Genomic DNA, 10,027 nt, shown 5'->3' with positions numbered 1-10,027 from the left:
TTGGGACACCATAGCTGCAAAGGAAGCTGGCAAATGAGCAGCTGTTTATTTCAGCTCCCTCCATCAGACAGAGTTTGCTCTGTTTCTCATGCGTGGTAGGATATGAATTCTCAAAAGGTGGGAAGAATCTCAAATGATGGGTAGGCTTAAAAATGTATAAATGTCCCTGACCTAAGTGTTAAGGTAGACTGCTATAAAATGCACTGATATATGGCCAGGAAAATGAACATAAGAATGTAGTAGAATACACATAATAAATATGACATTTTGAAACTGGGGGAGAGGGGCTGAGCTTAAAATTAAAAGAAATTCTACAAATGGAGAAGTATCATTATTCAAAGAAATAATCTCTCTGCTAAGCTGCTTCAGTCGTGTCCGACTCTGTGTGATCCCATAGACAGCAGCCCACCAGGCTCCCCCGTCCCTGGGATTCTCCAGGCAAGAACACTGGAGTGGGTTGCCATTTCCTTCTCCAATGCATGAAAGTGAAAAGTGAAAGGGAAGTCACTCAGTTGTGTCCGACTCTTAGCGACCCCATGGACTATAGCCTACCAGGCTCCTCTGTCCATGGGATTTTCCAGGCAAGAGTACTGGAGTGGGGTGCCATTGCCTTCTCCAAAAGAAATAATAGTAATAGTAAATATTTATCAAGAGCTTGCTATATACTAAGTACTCTTTTAAGTATTTAATGTGTTCATTCTATTAATCCTTGTAGGAAAGCATTTACCTTAGTTGTAGGTAAATAAATGAAGGCATCAGATGTTTAAATAACACATGCAAAGTTATGCATCTAGAAACAGCAGATCCAGGCTGTACACTCCGCAGTCTGATCTAGAGCTGTAATCATTAGACTTTATTGACTCTTGAAAATAAGATCTGCTTTTTTAAAAGAATCAAACCCTTGACATATTTTACCAGATCTTTTAATTTTAAAAAGTCAGGCACACTTATTGTGGAAACAGCAGCAATACAGAAGTTTATTGGGAGTGGAAAGCTCTTTCCCTTTCCCCATAAATTGCACACCACTCAGATGGACATTAATTTGTGTAGTGCAAGTTCTTACGGTCTCCAAGTTAAGTGTTAGGCTGGCCCTGTATTATATAACATCCTATGAAACTGAGCCTTGTTAACACCAGGGGACTATATGAATGAGGATGAAAGGGAAGAGAAGTTTTAGTATTTCTAATGTGGAAAGCTTCTGTTGGGTTTTTATATTTTATCCATTATTTTCCTGAGCCCCATCTTACACACCTGAGCTTTTCATAAAATCTGAGCTCAGGTAATGAACCAGTGACAATCATGCAGAGAAATTAACTCATACTCACACAGTTTCTGTTTGCAGGGTTGGGAGGCTTCAAGGTGATCTAGTCACTTTGGTGACTTTAGCTTAATGAATTAAATTACAGTTGAGCACTCTAGTGCTACAAATCTTACCCCCAGATCTCAGGGTAAAGGAAATGGGGTTGATGAGCTCTGTGCCCACATTACCATACTGGAACCATTAATTCTGCTGCTTCATGTAAGTGTCCTGATTCTTTGAGGATTTTTGTAATAAACTGCTTTTTGTGTTATCTGTAGATGTCATCAACGTTCTTTCTCTTTTGTCCTATGCTCTCATTCCCTTCTAGGATCCAGGGTGACATCAACATTTCTGGATAAAAAGCCAACATCTGGGCTGCCCATTCTTCCGGTGCCTCATTGGTACTGACATCTCCAGCTTCTTAGTAACTCGTTTCCATTGCCATATTCTGGACCAGGACAGCACCCAGAACTGGTCTAACCTATTACTCGTACTTTTAACCTTCATCTACCTCATTGAGTGTATCAGTCAGCGTTCTTTATTGTAAACCAAATAATCTGATATAGATTATTTAAGCATGAAAAAAAAATTGACATATACTGGTTAGATCAAAGAAATCAGGGAGCCATGTCTAAATGCCAGAAAGCAGGAATGGTGTTTGACTCTACTGGGGACTGCTCTAGCGAAAATATCCCTGCTGCCAATATTCAGTATCACCCGAGTTGTTGGTACCAGTGATGACATGGGTGTCATTGGATGCTGAAAACTCTCAGCCAATTCTTCTGAAAAGTCAGGCATCTTTACTGATATAGTTGCTAGGAAATGCATCCTTTTTGCTCACTTCCTCACATTGTTCACTCTTTAAAATTGGTATTACAGGAGCATGAAGCTGATTGCTATTCACATGCCATACTCTAGTAGAAAAGCTTGTTCAGGGAAGAACAAACTTGGTTTCTTCTTGGTTTCTACATTGGGTAAGCAGGGCTTAGGAGGCAGAAAGTACTCAAATATCATATATGTGTTCAGAAAGTTCCTAGAAGCCAGAAAATACTGCAAATAGCCACTATATTAATTATTTCTCTTTCCGTTGGTTCCCCCTTATCAGGAATTCTAGTACAGATCACTCTACATGTACTTTATTTATACGTTTTCTATTTTCTTGTCATCTCCAAGCTAGGTTAGCTTTCATGGTACACAATTTCAATCAGTTCCTTAAGAGTATACCAGGTTCCTTTGACCCATTATTTTTTCACACTGACTAACTTCAGTATTCTTGCCTTGAGAACCCCATGAACAGTATGAAAAGGCAAAATGATAGGATACTGAAAGTGGAACTTCCCAGGTCAGTAGGTGCCCAATATGCTACTGGAGATCAGTGGAGAAGTAACTCCAGAAAGAATGAAGGGATGGAGCCAAAGCAAAAACAATACCCAGCTGTGGATGTGACTGGTGATAGAAGCAAGATCCGATGCTGTAAAGAGCAATATTGCCTAGGAACCTGGAATGTCAGGTCCATGAATCAAGGCAAATTGGAAGTGGTCAAACAAGAGATGGCAAGGGTGAACACTGACATTCTAGGAATCAGCGAACTAAAATGGACTGGAATGGGTGAATTTAACTCAGATGACCATTATATCTACTACTGCGGGCAGGAATTCCTCAGAAGAAATGGAGAAGCCATCATGGTCAACAAAAGAGTCCGAAAGGCAGTACTTGGATGCAATCTCAAAAGTGACAGAATGATCTCTGTTCGTTTCCAAGGCAAACCAAAAATATCATGGTAATCCAAGTCTATGCCCCAACCAGTAATGCTGAAGAAGCTGAAGTTGAACGGTTCTATGAAGACCTGCAAGACCTTTTAGAACTAACACCTCAAAAAGATGTCCTTTCATTATAGGGGACTGGAATGCAAAAGTAGGAAGTCAAGAAACATATGGAGTAACAGGCAAATTTGGCCTTGGAATGTGGAATGAAGCAGGGCAAAGGCTAATAGAGTTTTGCCAAGAAAATGCACTGGTCATAGCAAACACCCTCTTCCAACAACACAAGAGAAGACTCTACACATGGACATCACCAGATGGTCAACACAGCAATCAGACTGATTCTATTCTTTGCAGCCAAAGATGGAGAAGCTCTATAAAGTCAACAAAAACAAGACCAGGAGCTGACTGTGGCTCAGATCATGAACGCCTTATTACCAAATTCAGACTTAAATTGAAGAAAGTAGGGAAAACCGCTAGACCATTTAGGTATGACCTAAATCAAATCTCTTATGATTATACAGTGGAAGTGAGAAATAGATTTAAGGGCCTAGATCTGATAGATAGAGTGCCTGATGAACTATGGAATGAGGTTCGTGACATTGTACAGGAGACAGGGATCAAGACCATCCCCATGGAAAAGAAATGCAAAAAACCAAAATGGCTATCTGGGGAAGCCTTACAAATAGCTGGGAAAAGAAGAGAAGCGAAAAGCAAAGAAGAAAAGGAAAGATAAGCATCTGAATGCAGAATTCCAAAGAATAGCAAGAGATAAGAAAGCCTTCTTCAGAGATCAGTGCAAAGAAATAGAGGAAAAGAACAGAATGGGAAAGACTCGACATCTCTTCAAGAAAATTAGAGATAGCAAGGGAACATTTCATGCAAAGATGGGCTTGATAAAGGACAGAAATGGTATGGACCTAACAGAAGCAGAAGATATTAAGAAGAGGTGGCAAGAATACACAGAACTGTACAAAAATGATCTACATGACCTGGATAATCACGATTGCATGATCATTCATCTAGAGCCAGACATCCTGGAATGTGAAGTCAAGTGGGCCTTAGAAAGCATCACTACGAACAAAGCTAGTGGAAGTGATGGAATTCCAGTTGAGCTGTTTCAAATCCTGAAAGATGATGCTGTGAAAGTGCTGCACTCAATATGCCAGCAAATTTGGAAAACTCAGCAGTGGCCACAAGACTGGAAAAGGTCAGTTTTCATTCCAATCTCAAAGAAAGGCAATGCCAAAGAATGCTCAAACTACCGCACAATTGCACTCGTCTCACACGCTAGTAAAGTAATGCTCAAAATTCTCCAAGCCAGGCTTCAGCAATACGTGAACCGTGAACTTCCTGATGTTCAAGCTGGTTTTAGAAAAAGCAGAGGAACCAGAGATCAAATTGCCAACATCTGCTGGATCATGGAAAAAGCAAGAGAGTTCCAGAAAAACATCTATTTCTGCTTTATTGACTATGCCAAAGCCTTTGACTGTGTGGATTACAATCAACTGTGGAAAATTCTGAAAGAGACGGGAATACCAGACTACCTGACCTGCCTCTTGAGAAATCTGTATGCAGGTCAGGAAGCAACAGTTAGAACTGGACATGGAACAACAGACTGGTTCCAAATAGGAAAAGGAGTACGTCAAGGCTGTATACTGTCACCCTGCTTATTTAACTTATATGCAGAGTACATCATGAGAAACGCTGGGCTGGAAGAAGCACAAGCTGGAATCAAGATTGCCGGGAGAAGTATCAATAACCTCAGATATGCAGATGACACCACCCTTATGGCAGAAAGTGAAGAGGAACTCAAAAGCCTCTTGATGAAAGTGAAAGAGGAGAGTGAAAATGTTGGCTTAAAGCTCAACATTCAGAAAACGAAGATCATGGCATCCAGTCCAATCACTTCATGGGAAATAGATGGGGAAACAGTGGAAACAGTGTCAGACTTTATTTTTTTGGGTTCCAAAATCACTGCACATGGTGACTGCAGCCATGAAATTAAAAGATGCTTACTCCTTGGAAGAAAAGTTATGATCAACCTAGACAGCATATTCAAAAGCAGAGACATTACTTTGCCGACTGAGGTCCGTCTAGTCAAGGCTATGGTTTTTCCAGTAGTCATGTACGGATGTGAGAGTTGAACTGTGAAGAAGGCTGAGCGCCAAAGAATTGATGCTTTTGAACTGTGGTGTTGGAGAAGACTCTTGAGAGTCCCTTGGACTGCAAGGAGATCCAACCAGTCCATTCTGAAGGAGATCAGCCCTGGGATTTCTTCGGAAGGAATGATGCTAAAGTTGCGACTCCAGTACTTTGGCTACCTCATGCGAAGAGTTGACTCATTGGAAAAGACTCTGATGCTGGGAGGGATTGGGGGCAGGAGGAGAAGGGGACGACAGAGGATGAGATGGCTGGATGGCATCACTGACTTGATGGACGTGAATCTGAGTGAACTCCAGGAGTTGGTGATGGACAGGGAGGCCTGGCGTGCTGCGATTCATAGGGTTGCAGAGTCGGACACGACTTAGCGACTGAACTGAACTGAACCCAGTATTGGAGAAATCCAGCTGTTTACATTTTTTAATGTCTGCATAGGGACTGTGCAGCATTGTTGGAAGTAATTACTCGATTAAGCAGATAATTGTCACTGTATGTCAATGAACCTGGGGACCACACCAACCACGCCCTTAAGGTTGTCAAGAATTCTGTGTTTCCCTTGTCAGTTCTCTTTCTCCATAGGTGCCATTTTGAAAATCCTATTCTATTCGTAATCCTCTCATTATACCTTCCTATTAAGCTCCCTCATATTTTGGGCAAATAATTTTGTGTGTTACTTCTTAAAGAAAATAAATCCATCAAACATTGTTTTTCCAAATATTTTCCATGAACCTATAAACCTAATTATGTATATTTACATCAAATTATCTTTTTTTCTACCTAATAAAATGAGCCCTGGTGGCTCAGATGGTAAAGAATCTGCCTGCAACATAGAAGACCCATGTGTGATCCCTGGGTTGGGAAGATGCCCTGGAGAAGGAAATGGCAACCAACTCCAGTGTTCTTGCCTGGGAAATCCCATGGGCAGAGGAGCCTGGCAAGCTACAGTCCATGGGGTTGCAGAGTCAGACATGACTGAGTGACTAACGTTTTCACTCTTCAATAAAATGAGACAACTCTTTAGGGTTTATCTCTTTCCATCAGAATTTAAACACACTCATATAACTCCTTATTAAATTAGTTTAAAATATAAAAAGCCAAGTAAAAAATTGTATAAAAATAACCAGACCTACTCCGTACCAGCAACTGTTCTATTGCTTTTACCCTTCAAAGGAAACCTTGATTTCTGCCTTAACTTCTGCCTTAACCAAAACAGCTCTCTAAAAGGTTTTTATCACCTACTTCTCTCCCTTCTCCCTTCTCCCTTTCTTTTATTTCTTTTGACATTTTAAAAAATCTAATTTTTGTCTGTACTGGGTCTTTACTGCTACTCCCACGATTTCTCTAGCTACTGTGTGAGGGCTTCTCATTGCTGAGGCTTCTCTTGTTTCAGAGCATGGACTCCAGGGCATGAGGGCGTCAGCAGTTGCTGCTCGCGGGCTCTAGAGCATGGGTTCAGTGGCCCATATGCTTAGTCGCTCCTCAGTATATGGTATCCTCCCAGACCAGGGATTCAACCTGTGTCTCCTGCACTGGCAAACAGATTCTTCATCAATGAGCCACCAGGGAAGCCCTCTTTGCTTCCTTTCCTTTCCTTTCTTTCTCATCTTATTTAACTCCCCTAGGTCCTTAAGGATATGGCTTTTTCCTACTTCAACCTCATTACCTGGGGCCATGGGAAATAGTTCTGTTATACTGGATTTGTTCTTGGGAAAATGGCATTTGGTAGCTTCAAAATTAAAATTCAAGCATGTTTGCATCCAAAAATGTGTTATAAATTCTGATAAGTTTGCACTCTCTGAATCTTTCTCTGACAGTCTAGAGTCTGGTTGCGAAGAAGAGGAACCCGTTAAAGGTAGCTTAATGAAAATGGGAAATTTTGGACGAATTCAGAGTTGCTTTGTGTGACTGACTAGCAGAAGTACAGGTGGTCCTCAGGGGGCCCTGGCACCTGGAGCTGGGCAGTGATGACCTGGTGCTCCTCATGCCATCTCTCAGGGCCGTGAGGTCTCTCAGAGGTTTTTACAAGCCGGTACATTTTCTTGTCACTCCCTGCAGACTGCCTTTTTCTGCTTCTCAGTGCACATGGGCAGGTGACTTTGGATTTACAAACCACATAAATAGTGTTCTCAATAGGATACTAGAAATATTTCCCAGAGATTTCATGGATTCCAAGGAAGTAGGTTTTTTTCTGCTTAAGACCCAGTATCATCCATTCATCCTAACTAAGATTTGTTTTCAGGTCTGAAATCAGTATTTTCTATTTTCTCTGGATTTAGAAATCTCTCTCACTTGACCCCTCTTCCTGCTCTGATGTTATCATACTGCCTCCTGGCTGATGAATGCATTCAGGTGTTCTTATGACCTTGAACAAACTGTCTTATCTCCTTTCCAGTTTCTGCAGAGGTTCTGCTCTCCATTTCTCTAAAACATCCTCTTTTTAACCCATCACACATTTTTCACTTTTGTTTTCTAAACAGTCCTCGAATTGTTTTTTTTTAAATCATCCAATAATCTTAATAAAGGATATCAACTCTCATTGCAGAAGTCATAGTTTTGAAAAATGAAACCATCATTTATGTAGACAATAGCATCTTCTAAATGCATGCTCTGTATGATATGTATGGCTCTGAGGACATAGAATGCATAAAATTTATTTCTAGTGTTCCAGCATCTTCCAGCATCATGATTTGGGGCTGAAACATTAGCAATATTGTCACTATTATTTCATAACAGAAACACTTAGACTTGAAGAGTTTAAGTAATACTAGTTCAAAGTCTCATGGTTATAAATGAAGAGGTAGAATTCAAACTCATGTCTGAGTCCTGAGAATCTGTGTCAAAATCTTGCAAAAATCTTCAATAGTGGCAGATTCTTATCCCTTTTGTTTAGTGGATAATTAGAATTAGGTTCGATGGACGCTCCAAAATTTGTTGGGATCCAGAAGTAATATAAAAAATATTTTATTCGATTTATATGCATGATCATTACAATGTGAATGTAAATATAAGGTTTTTTTTTTTTTTTAAATTTTGGTTTCAGAAGTTGTATAAGGTAATTGTAAAAAAAAAATTCCTGAAATATTTTGACTAGTGACGGCCTCCCTGGAATGGGTATGTGAGTGAAAGTCACTTAGTCGTGTCTGACTCTTTGCAACCCCATGGACTGTAGTCCATGGAATTCTCCAGGCCAGAATACTGGAGTGGGTAGCCTTTTCTTTTCCCAGGGGATATTCCAACCCAGGGATCAAACCCAAGTCTCCCACACTGTAGGCAGATTCTTTACCAGCTGAGCCACAAGGGGAGCCCAAGAATGGTGTACTGGGTAGCCTATCCCTTCTCCAGCATATCTTCCCAACCCAGGAATCGAATTGGGGTCTCCTGCACTGCAGGTGAATTCTTTACCAACTGAGCTTAGTTTTCTAAGATGAAGGATATTCTGAAGAATAACTTTCAATTATATGTACACATTCTTTGGTTTCAAAGAAGATATCTTATTAATTTACCACTATTTCTAGAAGGCTTTTAAAGGACAAATAACTTACTTCAACATCCACCGTTTACCACCATAGACCAGTTAGTTCATCATGTTAATTTCTGTCACTTAGGCAACCCAGGGGGAATAAGAGTACAAAGATAATTCAAATACTAAGCAAAAGGCATTTTGAAATGTAATAATTTATACCATAAAGTTGACATCAATCTGCTTGTGTAATTGGGCTAGTAAAAAGATCAAGATATATTGCATCTCAAAATATGCATTTTCTATAGTTTGATTTAGCCTTTAAGTCAAACTTCTTTAGATTATAGCTTTTTAAATGGAAAGAAAATGTGCTCTTTCCTTTTGTAGCACATAAAACTTATTTGTCCTCATTGTTTGCTCACCATGATATTCTCAAGGCAGTTTTCTGTTCTTTCATATCTTTCTGGATATCACTTCAAATAAAAAGAATAAGCATCTTTTCACTGTTGCTCAAAAAGCACAGAGAAATACCATCTGTCCCTTAGACTCTTCCAGGTATAGTGACCACCTATGGCTCTCCATCTGTCAGCAGCACATCTATCCACGTCAGCTGTGCTCTCAGTAGAGCCTACACTTTAATGCAGTGGCAATAATGGTTTTACATCTCATTTTATGTTTGGTAAAATGTGAAATTTTGAATCATAAATAAAATATGAAACTACAAAACAGTGAATATTGTTTTCTAAGTTGACTTGTGAAGACAGTTCAAAGGAGAATTTCCAAAAATGGTTCCAGCAGCATTGGCATTTGTGTTTAGTCTTTCAAATGGATTGTTTGGATGGTAGCACTCATTGGGATGTTTATCATTCAGTAAATTAAGTTTTTAAAGGTAAATCTTCCTATTTTTTTCATAACTCGCACAAGTAAATACTATAAATACAGTTAAATACAGTTAAATGGGTAGGCATTTAAATAACAAAATATTAGTATTGCCAGCCCCCTGATTTTGAATTTCAATTGCAATAAACATTACAATTTTAGCAATATTCATATTAAAAACTTTTGCCTCATAATTTAAATTAATCATAGGGCATTCGACCGCAATCACTAGACTTTTAACTATATATATAAAAGTAATTCAATTTGTCTTGAGCATTGAAGAAGTTGGCTAGGAATGTGAAAAAAATTTATAAAATACACATTCATAGAAGAAGTTCCATAAAAAAAATGGCAGAATAAGAACTTTTGGCCCTCATTACCCCCACAGAGGCAACAATTTGACAATGATATGTGGATCAAAAGAATTTTATGAGAAGTTCAGAGTCTAGTTAAAAAGTTGTATTA

The sequence above is a fragment of the Budorcas taxicolor genome, chromosome 9 (genome assembly GCF_023091745.1).
Source record: "Budorcas taxicolor isolate Tak-1 chromosome 9, Takin1.1, whole genome shotgun sequence".
Taxonomy (NCBI): domain Eukaryota; kingdom Metazoa; phylum Chordata; class Mammalia; order Artiodactyla; family Bovidae; genus Budorcas; species Budorcas taxicolor.
The sequence above is the reverse complement of the archived record's forward strand: the minus strand, read 5'-3'. Positions refer to the sequence as shown.